This window comes from Hippichthys cyanospilos, chromosome 4 (assembly GCF_059441005.1).
Source record: "Hippichthys cyanospilos isolate Australia breed blue-spotted pipefish chromosome 4, RoL_Hcya_1.0, whole genome shotgun sequence".
In the NCBI taxonomy this organism is placed as follows: domain Eukaryota; kingdom Metazoa; phylum Chordata; class Actinopteri; order Syngnathiformes; family Syngnathidae; genus Hippichthys; species Hippichthys cyanospilos.
The window spans coordinates 18,923,906-18,943,057 of record NC_142372.1 but is presented as its reverse complement, the minus strand read 5'-3'; the positions used below and the strand labels follow the sequence as shown (position 1 = coordinate 18,943,057).

The window sequence follows — 19,152 nt, the reverse complement described above, 5'->3', positions numbered from 1 at the left end:
GAGCGAGGAAGGGGACACATATGTAATGGCTTTTAACAAAATAATCTCTGACTGTAAGTACAAACATAAATAATATCACGTCAGCTAACATATGTAACTAAAAACCCACACTGACTCCATACAATATAGACAAGGCCAAAAACGTTTTCTGATATACTCACTCGTGCTTAAAACACACACACACACACACAAGCACAAAAACAGAAGGCTGAATTCTCTAACGGCTTTTGTGTCGCTAACCGGTAAAAATGGAGCAAAAAGATAGCGTCTAAATCACAAAGCATGCGCAGATGGTGAAATGCTTCACTGACTGCACTGCCAAGCAGATTGCATCTCGGTGCGCCAGTGGTATTTGTGCCTATTTAACTGAGGTAATATGCATATATTTGGAAGAATTGTCCAACGTTTTGCAAATGAGGTTCATCGATGGGAAACATTTACATTTTTACCACCAGTGTTTGCAGTTTCTAAATGATCAAAAAGTATCAAAACAATTGCTCCAATTTGGGGGATTTTAAGGGTATTGGGCGTTTTCTTCTCCATAGAAAAAGATTGGAACATCACTAAAGGTCAACAAACTGCCATCAATCTTTACAAAAATTAATGTGTCTACTTATAGATTAATTGTTGAAAATATAAAAATTTTCACTCCAATATTTTGGATTTCATGGACATTTTAATGTCCTCCTCTCCATTAGTTCCATCGTCTCACTTTCTGGGGAAAACTCGTCTAGATAGATACATACTCCAAAGCAATGAGGTGATTGCTATGATATTTTATCCACACAATTCATTTTTTGACACATGATTTATGTGGGAATATGTCAGTGTGTGGGAATTTTGGTGACGATTGATAAGTTTTCCGACCCCAAGCTCTTATAAGAAAATAAAGAAAAAAAAACACGAATCTTTCTCTTTCCATCTGCCATTGCTTTGCACGCCACTGTCAAACTTGGTTGTTGCATCCTTCGCACGCTATCCTTTTGTGAATAGTATGTAAATACATTGTAATCTGCAAAAGCAAATAAAGTGCTGTCGAAATTGCTCTCAACAGACGCAGTTCATTCTTTGTGATGTTAGCCATCAAAATTGTGGAGGGTTTTGTTTCTGAAAGAAAAGACCAAATGCATTTTTTTAGAAGAGTACATTTTTCAAATTTACAGTATATATGTACTCTCATCACAGATGATGTGTCAGGTTCAATTCTCACTCAGTGGTGGTGTGAATGTGAGTGTGAATGGATATCAGTCCCTACACCCCTTTGTGGCTGGCGACCAGTCAATCTTATCCTAACCAATCCCAGCTAACAGAGAATAGGTTCCATCAACCCGCAAAACTGAACGGGCAGATGTAAACCGTCGAAAACAATTCCAAACGTTATCGTAGATAAAGTCATATATGCATTACTTCAGGGGCTCGTTAAAAAAGTAACGGTAGTCCCGGAATGAAATCAGGGATGAAACCTTGCAGGCACTTTTTAAGCTAGGCCTTGCTATTGTCTGTTCACTTGTACAGGGTTTACCCCGCCTGTCGTCTAAAGTCAGCTGGAATAGGCTTCAGCTCACCTGTGAGTCTAATGAGAACAAGTGCCCTAGAAAATGGATGTTAAACCAGGAAAATTGGGTTTCAAGAAACTACTTGTAACCCTATGTATTCTGCATACAGCCCTACTCACATTGGTGTTTTGAACGTCTAATTTGTTCATGAATATTACAACGTGCACCATTTGGCTCATGAATATGAAATAGGTGGAACGACAGTCTCCCGCCATAATCAACAGTCGACACACACAGTCCGTTGTCAGCTGTGCTCTGCCGCAACGCTTTCTCTGCTTTATTTAGCCAATCACAGAAAGCCAGAGCAGAATGTTGGTGTTGGAACAAATCGTCCATTTAAGAAAAAAAAAAAGAAAAAAGCGTGAATGTGATGACTTATGTCACCCAGGATAATTCAGTATATCTTGGACTTTCTCCCTTGCCTGCTTTGTCTCTCTCTCTTTTTTTATCCCCATCTCACATCAACAAGTCACCATAAAAAAAACACCGTGTGACAAACATAATTCTATTTTACAGAACACACACAGAACCTGATTGCCATATTGCATGACAAAAAGAGTGAGCAACACTGAAATATGGAATGAGAGCTAGAAAAGGCATCGTTGCAACATAATCATAAATATCTCTCTGCAAATCCAGTGCAGTATTCTATAAACAATACATAGTCAACAAATAATATCACAAGATGAGCGTGATGAAACATGTCATTTCTTTTTTATCATTGCCTATGGGTGAACAATTTAGCTGAGATTGTTTCCTGTCTAGCTCAAGTTCATTAATTCCAGACACACACAAACACACGCACACACACAACCAGATTTGTCTCAGTGTTAAAATCGGTGCAAATTCTCATCTGCAGTTTTAATCAGCATTGTTTTGCTCACAATCACTGCCTGCAGACACAATTTATTTTCAAGCTAACATATTAGCTACAAAAACTGATAAACATTTCTTACCTGACACAAACATGGTCAGAGGCTAAGAAGGTCATGTCAATTAACAGAAATAAAAAAAAACCCTAACAAAGCACAAAAGTTTCACAGTTATTAGTACCAGTGACAGAAACACTCTTCTAATTAACATTAGGGGCCCCATTTATCTAGACACTCGCCCGTGCACTTGGTGCAAACTGGTGCATCTTCATTTTCATGGCAAGGCAGGTCAAGCCTAGCATGGAATTTGGTAGACTGTGCTACATCCATTTCAGCGTATTCTTTTGTAAGCTCCCAGGAACATTTGACAATTTGGAGACCAAAAGTGTGACATTTTTAGACTACCTATAATGTGATTTTGGATAATTTTGAGTTATCATAGTAATTCTTTCACATTAAAAAAAAAATCTTCTCTTCTCAAACATGGCAGTCAGTGTATGCACGTGTCTACTAGGGGCAATGTGCTTATATGTCATTGCGCGCGTTACTGTTTACATCACTACAATGCTGGTCCGCTATTGGCTAGCGTCACAACTCCCTAAGATACTGGTCTAACATTGGTCGGCGTCACTGGTCACTAAGATGCTGGTCTGCTATTGGTCGGTGCAAGGGGTCACAAAGATGGCTGCCTAAAGACTTTATTTCGTATGAGAGTGCTTTCAATATTGTATTTGTTGTAAATTTTAGTGCTTGATTCAAACTTGAATTGGTTAACCATGGGCTAGTAATGTTAAAGAGAGAAATAAGAAGATGATTAGTATGGATACAAAGCTGGTGATAATCAAGGAATATGGAGAAGGCTAAGCTAGGTTAGGCTACCCTCACTAGGGAATATGGCCATAACAAGCTTGTTATGTCAATTTGGAGGTAAATAAATCCTTTATATATTTTTTATGTATTACGTTATTTAGTTGTATACATGTATATTATATATAAGTAGCACTTACGATATGATTTTGATACCAATTTTTATATGTATATACAATTTTGATGTTTTTACCGGAGGTTTTACACGCATTCGCTAATTAACATAGGTTTGGATTTGGATACACATTAGGGTAACAATAAGCCAGAAAGTAAAAAAGCAAAAACGAAACGCTTCGGAAGATCGAGAAGAGGAACAAATGTTGGCATGTTGAAGACAAGCGAAAAAAATTTCCAAAATGAACTGTTATATCAATGGTTGCGATATGAAGAGGATGATGATGGAGGCTACATGTAAGTTCATTCTATTATTTTAATAATTTTTACTGTGACATTTATTCATATCTGTTGTTGGTTTTTACTCACATCTTGTAAATACAGTTTGAACCTTTAATTTTTTCCTTTTGACCGTGCAATTTTTGGGACTCCATACATTTCTGTTGGGGCCCAGAATTTTTTAGTATTGCGAGTCCCAGGGACCTAACACTTTCGAGAGGTAAAATGAGCACTGCTATACTATACTATACTATACTATACTATACTATACTATACTATACTATACTATACTATACTATACTATACTATGATAAAATAATTAGATTCGAAACCAATTACTTTACAGCAGCAAGTAAATGCTGCAAATAAAGGACTGACACTACAGCACACATTCCTGTTATACTAGTGCAAATAAAAGGCTTAATGTTGCCCCTCAAAACATTCATACAAGTAGCAGAACAATTCAATGACATCACTGATCACTCGGTAAACTATGACATTCCAGCCAATTGCAAATCCTACAAATATCAGCCGGCCATCATCAATCTCTTCAAACCAGAACACTCTTACTGTGAAGTAAGCCAACAAACTGAACCGCAAACTTTACAGACAGTAAGGTAGTCATGACACCTGTTCTGAAGAGGCCAGTAACGATGATCATTTTCATTACCAAAGTGTAAATGACATAACTAAGGTGTAAATGACACAAAGAGTAGGGGCTCCTTCACAGTTGGTGTCCTTGTTTCCTGCTTGGATAATTAAAGTCCAAACAGCAGGTGTTATTTAGATGGGCTTTCAAAATTCAACTTAAGCGGCGCATCCACGGAGCCATTAGAGTGAAATGCACAATGTTTACCGAGTGTAACAAATGTAAGCAGTGCAAAGAAATAATTAAGACTGGAGGATTTACCACTAGCATTTGAAGAGCATAAGAAATCTGATGCAGTATACAGCAGAACCTCAATTTAACAGACCCGGAACCAATTCAACAGACAGAAAATAGTATGCAGTCCGTTCAAACGGCCTCGCTACAGTCTTTCATTATCCGTATCGCGTATTCACACAAGTCTTGCGGGTGTGCTGGAGCCATCTTAGGTTAAGAAGCCTACACCCTGAACTGCTTGCCAGCCAATCACAAGGACTACAAATACACTCACACTCATGGTCACAGCTACGGATAATTCAGTGTTTGCTTACCCTACTATGCATGTTTAAAAGCGCCAGGGTGAATTTGCGCTGGTCACCATCCAGCCGCAAGTCACAGATAGACAGACATTCAGTCACACTAATCATAGCTATGTACCTAGAGTTGATTTATTCTCATGAACCTGCAACACCAGCTCACGAAAACATTTTTCAAAGTAAAGATTAGTGTTTATTTCTTTATTTACTGCATTGCTAACCGCTTTAACTCCACCGTCTCCCTTAAAATACTGATACCGCCATGTTTGGAAAGTGTCAGCAGTTATTAATCCCAACACTAATCCTTTTTTCAAAGCACATGCTGTTGACACGTTTTAAAATTCTGATGATTTCAGGGGAAATTATTTTATTTAAAATATCGCATTATTGAGGTGTAAAACTAATCAGGTTGTATGAAAGACGGACAAACTCGTTCGCAGGTTGGGCGATGCACGAATACGAGATTAGAAAAATAGTATGCAGGGCCCTCAGCAAGTAAAAAAGGCCACTTCTCACAGGCTCCAGCACGTATCCTCAAGCATCACCAAAAAGCCACTTTTCTCCATTATTGATGATACAAGACAAAATCAATTTGATCACAGGAGGACTTATTTCTGGTTTTCCCTGAATTTGAGTGACAAAATCCTCTCGTGGCAAACAACAATGATGTTCACCAATAATGTATTAGTTACATGGCAACAGGGGAACACTATGTTCTAACAGCCTTGTTCAGTCACTGAAAACAGTAGTTGGAAAAAAAAAAACGGTTGTCATTAAAGGCTGAAAATGTAGGAGAGGCAAATGCACATCCACACACTATTGAGGCAATCTTGTCAGCCATAGAAGATTTGCTTTTTGGTTCAGAAGTGTTTGACTGGGGGCCAGTTACTCAAGTTTCCTTTCTGCCAAATAACAATAGTCTGTATTCTAGCGGCTACAATCTGTGCAAAGCATTTCTATCTCAGCATAATTTTCATAATGTGTCCATTGTAATTTGTTGTATGTCACAAAATACAACTAGCACACTATCTTTATTGTATAAATGAACTTTCTTGAGATAAATTGTATTGTGGACTGGAATGGGAAGCTAAGTGAGAGGAAGCCAAAAAGTCAAAGCGAGAGGAGCATCACTGAACATTGAGGGGGCACAAAAAGTCTCATCGTGACAGTCATCACTTGAGCTATTATCCCAAATTCTCTGAGGGAATATTTCAGTAAGGCAGAGTAAATTTGAGGCTGATAAGCAGACAATGAGATTTGCTGGAGCTTTGAGGAAAAGCCCTTCCAATAATTCACTTTCACCTCAAATGGGTTCACACTTGACACATCAAATGAAAATAAATAGATGGACTTTGCTTTAGGTTGGTCTTCATTGTGAAGTTTCAAGTGCAGCTTCGTTCAAAGATTTGTGGCATATATCATATGGTCGTTGGTTTGGATGTGTAAACGTGTAACATTCTTGATCGTTCCCTCCAATATTTGCATTCCTAGGCATCCTAGTTGCCTGTGAGGGTTGCGGTGGTTAATCTGTAAAACAGCTAATTACATACTGCTTTTGGTATTTTGATGAGACCTAGTAGCTTCTGATCGTGATTTGTTTCGGCATTTTACCTTCTCTTCTTGAATACCTGGTTGATTATTCCTAATGGTTGATCATTTTGACTTTGTTCGCCCAAACCGTCTTCTCTGCTTGTCTGCCACCTGTCTCTTGTTGTGTGCTACATTTCTGGTGTTTTCTTTTCTTTTCTTTCTCTGCCAGATCTTCTCTGCATTCTCTGAAGTAAGTTAGAATCGTTTCCAGTGATGTTTGGATTCTGTTAAGGCTGTCCTTTTTTACCGATTCTGTTATTACCTTTCATGGACCGAATTCCAATTAGCGGCTAAGGTCTTGAAGGTATCTAATGTGGTGACTTCAGGATAATATATCTGCCTTTTGCAGATGATGTGATTCTGTTGTTGTCATGAGAATCAAGACCTCCAAATCAGAGACCAGGGTTACTCGGGTGAAAAGGGTGGTGTGCCCTCTTCAGGTCAGGAATGACATCCTGCCCCAAATGAGGCAGTTGCCGCATCTTGTTCAGTTGAGGCAGCCTCTAGTAGACTGTCATGACGATGGATGAGCTAGGCCAAAAGGCAAAGCCCTTGATTTACAGGTCAGTAAATGTTCCTACACTCACCTTTGGTAACAAGTTGTATGTTGTGATCAAAAGAACAACAGGATGAACGGGTGAAAAGCTCGGTCATCCAGGAAAGGCTCATAGTTGAACTTGTGCTCTGCCACATCGAAAAGAGCCAGATGAGGTGGCTCATCCATCTTGTGAGATTGCTTCCTCCATGCCTTGCTAGGTATTCCGGGGTTGTCCCAAGGGTGCGAGACCTCGGGGACAACCCCTGACACTCAGGAGATAGTATGTCTTACGGTCTGCCCGGAAATGCGTCAGGAATACTTTGGTAGAGTTGGACAAGTGAGAAGTCGGGCCTCTCCAACTTTCTAAGTATGTGGAAGAGAATGGATCAACGGATTGAAATTTGGGTTCAACATGGAGTTTTTTGCTGTTATAATGGTGGGTCAGCCTAACAACAGCAACAGCCTAACAACAACAAGTTATAAATAAACATCTTTCAACAATAAAGTGATAAAGCAGTACCTTTCCCCTGACTGCTGATGGAGGGAAATGATTTCAAATCTAATATCCATCCATCTGTTATACTACCTTTTGTAATCATCCAATCTGACTGTGGGGGAGATTCAGAGCACAGCAAGGTCCATAAGAACAATTTGAAATCTACAATTAAGCCAGCAGGTATGTTTTCGAAATAGAGGTGGACACACTTGGGAAAATTACGCAAAACCCCACACAGCGTGGTGAGAGCTAAACCTCGAATCGTAAACCTCAGAACTGTGAGCCAGACGTATTACCGACTAGTCCCTGATTAGGCTCAATGTCAGAAAACAGGTCTCTTTGCTTTTTTTAAGTGGATACGCGTAGAATCATCACATTTTCCAAAGATCTTCTGCTTTCTGAACTCTACACTTTACTGCCTTGATTTTGAATGTCTTTCAAAAAATTGATCAGGGTAACGTTCCATTACAATCCATTTTTCCACTGTCATGCATATGACATCATGAGTTTGTGACCAGTTTTAAGGTTGAAATCTATGCGATTTGTGGATTGGATGCAATAACCAATTTAAGGCAAACGGCTTGCAAAACGCTCTGATTTGAATACTGCACCGCAGGCTCGTGACTCATTATTCACAGACTTATTATTTACTCAGACTCTATAGGAAGAGGAGTTCTTGCTGAGGTGTCGTGAGGTCATGTGATTTCACTATGTAGGCATATTTAACAAGAGAATGCACAGCATACATATTTCTATATATATATATTCCTAATAATATTAATGAGTATAATATTACATGATATATTAATAATAAACCCATACTGTTCAATCTAAATTAAGAACGGATGTGTTCCCACTTGGTCTCCCGCAAAGTGCTTGCTGAGGCCCTGTATTCGACAAGTGGCAACATTTTCCTCAGTAGGGCAACAGCTCGGCCCCCTGGAGAAAAATCTTTCCACCTACATGATGATGCCGTGCGACCTCACGGCCACACAGGAAGCAAACTGAGGGGAACAGAGAATTGCGAGTGCAACCGTTTCCCAGCTGCTACACAAGCTATACTTTTTTTTTTTTTTTTGGGTGGGGGGCTACACTTCCAAAACTTGACGCAACATGAATTCAGATCTAGCAGGGGGGACTGACCAGTGTATAAAACACGGAAAATGTATTTTTGACATGATAAACAGCATGATTATGGCTCACTTTAATTCCAACAAAGCCAACACAATGAAGAGACGACCAAAAGATTCACACATAGCAGGAACTAATCAATCAGAGGAAATATGTTTTCCTCATCAAAATGAAAACTCAGACCCAATCACTGCAGAGATAATTTACTAATTTAATATTAACTATGATTTTAGTGAGAAAATAAACTGCTTGAAAGCAGTTACTGTATGTCTGACCAATGAAAACATCTTGAAAGACAGCATCTTGCTTATTTACAACCAAAATTAGCTTGCAAACCCTGTAAAATGCGATCATAGATTCATGCGGAATGAAAAGCAAAAGGACACAAAATAAAAACCTCCATATCACCTTCATCTCTAAAGTTGCTTGAGTGCTTTCTATGCTTTGAGACTCTTGATCTACAACTTGTACTTTGAAACCGCATCCAAGAGCTGCGAATTCCTTCTTAAAATAATCCTGAAAAAACAGGTCTCATTTCTAAGAATACTACAAGAATTTCCATTTGTAAGCACACATTCTCAGTGAATCGCATACATTTTCTGGTTTGTCGATATTGTTTAAATATGTTCTATGTTGCAGCATTGTAAATCAAAAGTACATTTCACAGCAAAATTTAAAGTAATAAAAACCATGAAACTTTTTTACATGTAAAACGCACATTATGTAACCAGTTGTAAACTGAAAAGCTACAGGTAAATACAGTATTAACTGTAATTATAACAAATAGTTTTAAAGGATTATTTTTTTTCGGCTAGGATTTTTAAATTTATCTTCACAGCTGACATGCATTTGAGTTGTTATTCCCATCACGACATTATTTGTGTGCGTTCAGAGAAACAGGTGGAACACTATACTTTACACGGCATATGTATATTTTTAAACTTCACAAAAGCAGTCTGTGCATGCTTGTGAGCAGATGAATTGAGCCTTTTAGTCCAAACGTAAAGCTGTTTGGGGGGACTTTATATGAAGCACCAGCAGAAAATGCAGAAGAGGCAGTGCGCCTAAAAACCTGAGCTTAGACTTCCTATTACAGGGCCTCACGTACTTGTGGTGAAAGGACAGAAAAAACACTGAGAGAGCTTCAGTTAAAGCAGCGAATGTGTCATCATCATATTTGCGGCGCCATTCTCCGTAAGACACCGTTTTGTAAACGAACAGTCAAGGAAAGCGTCTTTTCAAGTCATCACCACATCAACATTAGTTGATTTGGAAACGCATACTCGCAAATGACACAGAGCAGGATTCGCTGACTAATCCCCTTTATGGTGCACGAGGATTCTAAATCCCTCCAGGATGGAATACACTGGATTTAGAGTATTTCTTGCCCAAGCAGTCCAAGTCATTCAAATTAGAGTGTCTTTCTGCCTGACAGAAACACATGTTGTTTGGGGGCACAGGTGGAAAGGTTCAAGGAAATGTCGATCAAAATAAAACTGCCTTCAAGTCAAGCTAATCTAAAACTGCACCGGACTCACTTATCTATGTCACCCAGACACGTACTCGACATTTTCATGCATAAATGCATGCTCTTTATTACTTAAAACACGCATGCTCGGAGAGACTGGGTATCTTTCCGCTTTATCCAGACAGTGCTGCAGACATAAATTATCACCAATCCCATCACTAATCCTAACATCACAGAAAGCCATCATGACAATAGCAACTGATGAATCAAAACAGTGCGCCATATTGGAATGAAAACTCCACAAAAAGGCTGACACACCCTCCATCAATTTTGAGTTGCAGCAGGGCTATTAGAAAATGAATTTTTGGTTGGTGACAAGTTGAAATGGAGTCTTTTTGGAGTTATGTATCCTTCAGCCCATTTACCCATCATCGATAAATGGCACTGATGTTTTGTTTTTCTTAGTTTCTTAAATGCAACCGTTTTTTTAGCGCACGATTAACACTCGCTTTCCGCAGCCCCTGTTCAAGAATTGTGGCGCAGCAGACTCGGCGACATATAATTTACCATTAGAAAATCTTTTGATGCTTTTCTTCTATCTTGCAGGCAATATACATCATGTCTCTAAAGAGGAGAAAGAGCCATTTGGCTTAAGCTTCACTGGCTTTCTCCTGCTTTGTGAGCATAGCGCACTTTGCATCGGCGGCCGGTTAGTAGTTCAAAGCGAGTGTTAGGACTATTCTGCTACAGCTTTCAAAGATGTTTGGGACTGAGGTTGGCGAGCCGCTTGACCACGAGTAGTCCGTCGCACTCCTTGGGGTGAACACACTTGCTTTTCTTTCGCTGTAAGGCATATTTTATTTAGCATGTCTCAAACATAGTTCAACAATTATCCTTGCCATTTTTTCTGGCTCCTTCACAAGGAAGCTGCTCCACTTTTGACATGGTGTGCCAGTACTGTTCTTAACAAAATAAAGGCATCATTGTGATATTATGTTTTAAAAAGCTATAAAGTTAAAATAAATACAATTTGTAGGGACTGGGTATATGTTGGAAGGTTTTACCAACACCCCTGTTTCAGATTATTTATTTTTATAATGGAGAAAAACTGAGACCAGGATAAATCTTTTCTAAACTTATTTTTATCATTCATGTGACCTTCAAGCTGTACTACTCGGTTGAAATTTATCATGGGGCAAATCTGCGACAAAGCTAGGTTCAGAGGATTAGGAAACTTACAGACCGTTCAATGCATGCTGCAAAGACCAGGGGGCAGGGGTGTGTGTGTGTGAGTGTGTGTCGGGTTTGTGGCTCAGCGGAGACTCTGGGGGAATGGGGATGGGGGTGTGGGGTAGAAACACTTACCTCTCCAAAAACAAAAATGTGTGTGGGAAGTCTGCAGAGAAGTCAGCAAGCACATCAAATCTGATGAAGGTTCTTTAAGTAATGAGCCAGAGCACAAAAGAAATGGCGCCAACTTTAGGACATTTCCAACTTTCAATGTAACACACAGCAACTCCTCATAATGGAATAAGGGCAAACCGGAAGAAAGAAATCACAAAAGTAACCGATTACATTCAAACTCCTGTTAAATGAGAGACCGCGTACACCACACACTGTTTAATATGTCTTTACTGACATTTTTTGTAATCTTGTCTAACTGCACAAGCCTCGCTCCACAGAGAATTTCCATAGCATCTGTGTGATCTCATTGTTCAAAGATGTCCCATGATGGGTAAAGATGAAATTTCCAAGCCATTAAATGTTGCATGCCATCCAATACAATGAAGATAGTCATCGTGTCAGTACTGACATTACAACATTTAGGCATCTCTCCAAAACTGATGATTAGACAAGAAAAAAAACTGCTTAGTGAGTTTACCAATAAGGCAAAGATAAGAGTAAAAAGCTACATGAATTCCTGGCAAGTACTGGCAAACTTCCATTGGGAAATTTCCTCTTTTGTGTGTCTGAGCTATAGGTTAATGTGGCAAGATTGAAACAAAGAAGAAAAACCTCGAATCCTTTCTAGATTTGACAAAACACATTCAAATCTTCTAAATGCAGCTTCAAAAGTATCAAGACAAAACTGCTCATCACTAAAAATATAGTAAAGATTGGTTGTGGCATGAATTTTGAACAGTTCAAAACACCAATGAGTGTGAGCACAAAATCTTCAGGCTTCTTAAATAAGGCGCCAAAAAGATGCCAGGAAAAGCTTACTTTCCAAGCTCATCTTTGTTTGCGGTTAATCAGATATTTTAAATGGTGCCCTGCGAGTGGCGGGACACCAGTTCCGAGTGGCCCCGAAGACCGATGGGATAGGCACTAGCATGCCATGAACCAGATGGACTTCAAATGCTGTCTAGTTCAATGCTGACTCATTTCAACATGAGTTTGAATCAAGGCTAATATAAGCAACAAAATCAAAATAATGAAAAAAACAACTACTTGAAATTGGATTGGATTATTGACATAAAATATAAACATGTTAAAAACAACAAATTACTTATGTTTAAAACACAAATGAAAACTGTTCAAAATTATACAGAAGGTACCCTTCCTTTGTCTAATCAGTGTTTTGGTAAAAACTGTTTTTAAAAAGTAACAAACCCATTGTGAAAAATAATTAAAAAATAAAAATTCAAATGAAAAAAAAAAGCTAAAAAAAAAAATCCTAAATTCCTAAACTATCAGAATGCTTCTTTGATCATTATTAATTCTGACTACAGCCACATCCCCAGTTATAACAGAAATACGTTTTCTTTCAGATGTGTTGCACAAATTATTTGACACATTATGGTCAATTATATTTTCGACCATAAAAACATAGCATTTGAGTGTACAGTATAATACACCTATCATGCGTGTTGCCAGATTGCCCGGAGAGAACCCACACAGGCAGGGGGAAAACACGCAAACTCCACACAGGAAGACAGGAGCGGACTGAAATTGAACACGAGACTCTGAATATGCTAACAACTCTCTCTCTCTCTATCTATCTATCTATCTATCTATCTATCTATCTATCTATCTATCTATCTATCTATCTATCTATCTATCTATCTATCTATCTATATATATATATATATATATATATATATATATATATATATATATATATATATATATATATATATATATATATAGAGTGGGCCCCCGTGTTACGAACTTAATCCGTTCAGCGGCTACGCTCGTAACTCGAACTGCTCGTATGAGGGGCAATCCAAACCTATGTTAATCCGTGAATGCGTGCAACGCGTGCAAAAACCTTAGGTAAAAACATCACGACTTTATACACATATTAAAAATGAGTAACATAACATACTGTACAGTTAAATTAAATAACATAAATATACAAAGGAAAAATGACATTTACCTTTGGGGCGATGTGACTTGAGCTGGGTGGAGGCGGAGGGGAGCAGAGACCAATTTTTATTGATTTATGAATTTATTGATTTATTTTTTTAAACGGGAACTTTTCTCAAAGTAGAACATATCACCGGCGATTTCCTTCTTTTTAATCCATAATAGAAGAAGCCTATCCATTTTGTTGTCCAGCGAGGTCCGTCCCCCGGCAAGGAAAGTCTTGCCCTTAGAAGATTGCCGAGCGGTTCCGTCCATACTCACAGCAAGGTTAACTATGCACGCGCCTCCTTCATATTTTTTTATTATCTCCTGCTTGGTTTCTATTGTCATCATCCTCTTACTTCTGACTTTACCGCCAATTACAATTTTAGAAGCCATGTCTAACAGATAAAGTTTGCAAAGTCTTCACAACATTCCTTCCTTTCGGTTTTGACTCATTTTCTCTCCTTTCTTCCGTCCCGACCAGCTGTGCCATCAAGCTAGATAAAGGCGTTCGGCCAATAGCATATCGGCATTTCTGTGATTGACGTGACGCCGGCCAATAGCATCTCCGTGAGTGAGACCGTGACTGACACCGTGACTGAGACAGTGACTGTGAAATTGTAAGAGCAATAGCGTTCAACGTTACCTTAACAAGCTTTAACTACTGATTTTGATGACGTGGCAAGGCGAAAATATACGAACAAATACAATGGCCGGCATGTCAGATTGCTCGTAAGGCGAATGGTCTGTGCGTAAGTGGGGGACAAAAACCTCCGCGGACCACGCTCGTAAGTTGAAATGTTCGTAAAAGAGGGTGTTCGCAAACCGGGGGCCGACTGTATATATATATATATATATATATATATATATATATATATATATATATATATATATATATATATATATATATATATTGTATACATGTATATACAGTATATCACCCATCTATTTACTTTAATAGTGGCATAACCAGTCTACGCAAAAGGCAATGCCATTTTTCTGTTCTCTTTTGACTGAGATCTCCTCGTGCTTGTGCCACAAATATCGAAGCCATTCATTGTCAATCAGCTATGCTTCATGGAAACCGCATCAATACAAGGTACCACTAATTAAGGATCATAATTCACCTTGCACGTTATTTGAGAAGTTAAGGGGAAACACTTCTTTTTCTAAGTACCAGTGGTCCTTGAAATTGCTCAGTGATTAGCATCCCACCATGCTCAGTGTTGTGAAATAAAAGGCTGGGTGCGGCCAGCTTTCTCATTATTTTATTTCCTGTGGTTCGAAGGAGGAATCTATGACTTTAATAAAAAGCTGAATGTTGTGGCGCAAGTGCGGCTGCTGCTGCTAAAATTTGCATTGTTCAACCTATAACATTGGATGATTGAACAGCCTGGCTTCGGTGGGTGGCGACGACAGAACAATGGTGAAGAAACAATCACTTGGGAATGTATAAATAGCGCTTTACTCTGTTGAGTTCACCATAAATGTCTAAGTTGAAGAAGGAATCTTGCCACCAGAAATTTTGAGAGCAAGAGAATAACTGTGCCCCGTCAAGCTGCAATAAGACAAAGCTTTTTGCCTTTCTATCCATCAAGCTGTGCAAGAACAAAAAATGGAGAACAAAAACCTTTGGCTACTTAATGAGTCACTGTTCACCGAGGTGAGCCAGTGCTTGACTACATGCGATCCATGCATGAGGAGATATTTTTGCCCGGGATCTTGTTTCCCATGGTGAAAGCTTCTGTCAAAGCTGATGTAACGACTGGGTCTGGCATGTTTTGCAGCTATTTGGTCCCTATGCAGGTATAGGTAAATGTCAAAACCCACATGCCCTTTCAATTTGATCACATTTCTTCTGCCTTGGTGACAAACCCAAATCCACATGACATGACGGGTCCCAGAGCTGGTTGCTCAAGGAAATGTTGACCATGATAGTAAAGAATAGTTCTTTTGCCAGCAGACTTCTTAACTCAGGTGGCTCAAAATGACTCATGACCACTCAGCAGCCACAACATGAGGTAAACCCGCACAAAAGTCTCCAGTACAACAGGTCAATCATGAAAGGCCACATAGAAAAAGCACATTTCAGTTTTTGTTTTGTTTTTTAAAGGATGTCGCAGGAGGCACATCTCAGTCCCGCATGAATTATCATAAATAACAGCGATAATAATTAATGGAACAATAATAATGAAAAAAAAAAGGTTTGCCATATCTACATTGCACAATATATGATTATTAATATCCTGCTACGTTACTGTGATATTAATATTTGTGCCCTTTTGTGTGCACTTGTAGCTGATAAGAATGCCAAGCGTGTGTATTTTTCTGCCATAGGAAATACTTCACGCGCTTTAATTTTTGGAAATGACCATTTTGAATGCTAAATTAGGATTATGAATTTTCCTGTTTCATTTTTACCATGTACTATTCCAAATTATATTAACTTGCATGACAAAATAAAACATTCAATTTTGTGCTTGACAGTTCTGACTCATTAATTATTAATATTCATGTTGCCCGACCAATATTAAGTATTCGAAAAATATCCTTTGTAGAGGAAAACTCTACCAACAATTGAGATGGTGATTTAGCACAGGCAATGCAAGATACAAAAGCCTTGTTTCCCCTGACACTGTGTCATCAGTGTGTCAATGATCCTAATTTCCCTCCATGGTGGCATCATTGTGGGAATGTTAATGTGATTGGCTGCATGAGGCCCTGAAAGATATTTGATTACGGTGCGTTGAATGTAGCAGAGATAGTAGGAGTAGGAGAATACGTCATCACAAGGCACAAAAAGGCCCTCAGTTACCAGCATAATTAGTGTTTTTCAATTGATTGTTTTATATGTTTGGTGTTGAAGTCATTTTCCATATAAATACTTCCTATTTTTACGACTCTTATTATTATTGTAGGTTAGTGATTGACAACGCTTTGTTCTGATTTGGGTTAGTAACTTGGGTTAAGTTGATACCACAGGAGAGAAAACATCTTCAACCAAACAGATCTTGTGTTGTGTAATTGTGCACTGAACATGGTTCGCTGTATCGTGCTCTTAACCTGCCGGCTGTGGATTTAGGAGTGTACACTTGAGGACACAGTCAAGAAGATTTATGGCATGATGCTTCTTCCTAATGCAGTTTCTTCACACACACACACCTACAAACAAGTATTTTCAGTATTTGCATTTTTAGCACTTGCCACGCTGATGAATTGTTTCAATTCAGATTCATATAATATTGAACCGATTGGCCAAATTGACAATTTCAAACATCCACCTTGTACACACAGCGTTAAGTATGAGATGGGAGCTTCATTTTTGCTTGAGTTACACTACCACATAGAGAGAGGGCATGCTGGGAGAAAACAGTATACGCAGGGGGCATAGAAATACTGTACGTACACACAGGTTTGCCTGTGTAGATTGAGTGAAAATAAAGCTTGTTCTTAAGCTTTGACAAAATGTCACACACCAGTTCCAGAGCCCCTTCACGTCTGGCCCAATCCCTGCGCTCTTTTTGTGCTGCAAACGTGTATGCTGAGAATACCTGAACAGAATTTGAATTACCATATGACGTACGTCTCTTGGAGCAGTGATGTCCTGCTGGCAACAGGGAGTCTCGCACGTCCGTACTGCCTCCAGCAAGCGCTCAAACCAGCAATTTGTTGCATAGCCCCCCTTCACACCGATCCTATCTACATTTATCTAAATCCATCATCAGCTATACATCTGAATGGGGCACATTTACATACAGCATACGCACACAAAATCGGATGCGGCAGATATAAAAGCATGGATGAAAATGGACCGTGCAAGGCATTAAAAAAAAGTATATTACCGTACATTCATTCAGGTACTGGGCATAAAGCACCCCGTTTTCCGCATTGCAACCGGTCAATGTGAGATATATGACACGATCCGTGCAGATCGCACCGGACGTGGGCTAAATCTGAGTGAATGCAATCAAATACTTACGCATTTTATCGAGTGAAGACAAACTGAGAGCGTTGAATGAAAATTCAGCAGGGCCCCGGTCCCCCTTTAGGAAGATATTGCAGTGCGAGCGAGGCGCAAATCTCCATGTGAGACGAGCTTTTTTTGGGAGGCTGCTGCAGTCCGAGTCTCCCTCTCGATCACAAGTCAGAATGCTCGCCTGCGAAAAATGCCAAACATAGAGAAAAAAAGAGTTGCGTGGATCTGCGATGCACGCCACCCGTTCCCATGGATGGTGATGAGCCCGTTTGTGGAGCGGCAGCAGCTCTATCACCGGGAAAACGACCTGAAGATATTCCGATGTGGACTGAGACTCGGGAGATCCTGCAGAGTTTCCGCTTGATGATGGTGGAGGGGTGGTGGTGGGGAGGGGGGGAATCGAGTCTGTGATGGAGCCCTTGTTACCCAAACCAGTCAAGCCCAAAATTGACTCACAGGCAGCTTCTTCGTTTGGGGAAAAAATGACAACCATACATGCGCAAACACATCCAAACAAAAACTGGACTGTTTAGGTTTTCGGCCGTTTTTCTCGCCCTCCACTTTACTGGCGCAAATAAATGAGGCAATTAACTCTTAAAGGCATTGCGGGGAGCAGAGCGCGAGGACGGGAGGGGGAAAAAAAACTCTCAGAGCCCCGACTGGATACAATTAAAGACAGCCGAGCATCACACGTCTGGGACAGGACAAACGGGCTGCTGTATACTCTGCTTTAAAAATTAGATAGCAAATGGCAAACTGTATTTTCAATCAAATGGAATGTGGAGAGTCGCCTGCACGGTGCTACCTCCACCCCCCAAAGCAATTCGATGTATTGATCGTATAAGCGCAGCTATTAGTAATAATTCCGCGGGTACGAAGTGGCGGCAGCAGCATCCGTGCGGAGCAAGCGAAGCAGCTTCGACCACCAAGCTCCCCCCCCCCACCTCCTGCACACTTGGAGAGCGTGCATGTGCGCGCGTCCAAGCGCCCTTTTTTTGTACGTGCGCGCGGGAGTCATGTGAGCTGTTGAACTGGAAGTGTGCATTTCGCCCAGGGACCACTTTAACTTGGACCACTTTGCGTGCACGTCCATCTGCCCATTTAAATCACACAGCGGTCGTCAATTATCAGGGATCAATGGCATTAACGTATCAAGCCTGTGCGCGGGGTATTTTGGTGAGTGCGCGCGTCTGTGATGGAGTTCTTGAGGTGCGGTTGCCACCTACAGGCGTTTGTCTCACTTTCTTTAAAGACGGCCATGTCTCGTAAAGCGTATTTAATTTTGTTTCACGACCATGTGTCGTAAGGCGTTAAAAAAGTCTTAAGACTGAAAACAAAACCCGACATGCATAGTAAAGTGTTTCAAAATAATAGACCAACTAAAGTAAAAAAAAGTGTTAAAAGAATGACTATGTGTAGCAGCTGTGGCTAAACCAGGTTTTCGAGAGCCACAATCCAACCCGTTTTCTATGTCTTTCTTCAACCAACACACCTGATTCAAAATGCAAGTCAGGCTGTATTGTTCCTCTTGATGAGTTGGCCAACCCTGATGTATGGTAAGACATTTAAAACAACATCAGCCCTGTATAGTAAGGCATTAAAAAATGATTGTTTGTTTTTTTTGTAAGACCATGTGCAGCAGGGGTTTACATCCCTGATTCTTGAGAGCCAGTGTCCTGTTTTGTGTGTGTGTGTGTGTGTTTTTTGTTGCAACACACCTACTGACCAAAAA

At 39.8% G+C, this 19,152-nt stretch overlaps 1 protein-coding gene across 2 annotated transcripts in view; it reads right to left on the bottom strand.

Annotated features, from left to right (window-relative positions):
- Positions 1-18,338, bottom strand: part of lrrc4cb (leucine rich repeat containing 4C, genome duplicate b) — a 50,808-nt gene extending 32,470 nt beyond the window's left edge. For both annotated transcript variants that reach the window (XM_088413907.1, XM_088413906.1), the window contains exon 1: positions 17,424-18,338. The gene's annotated coding sequence lies outside the window, so the exon portion shown is untranslated. The remainder of the gene's footprint in view (positions 1-17,423) is intronic.
- Between the last annotated feature and the right edge of the window lie 814 nt (positions 18,339-19,152).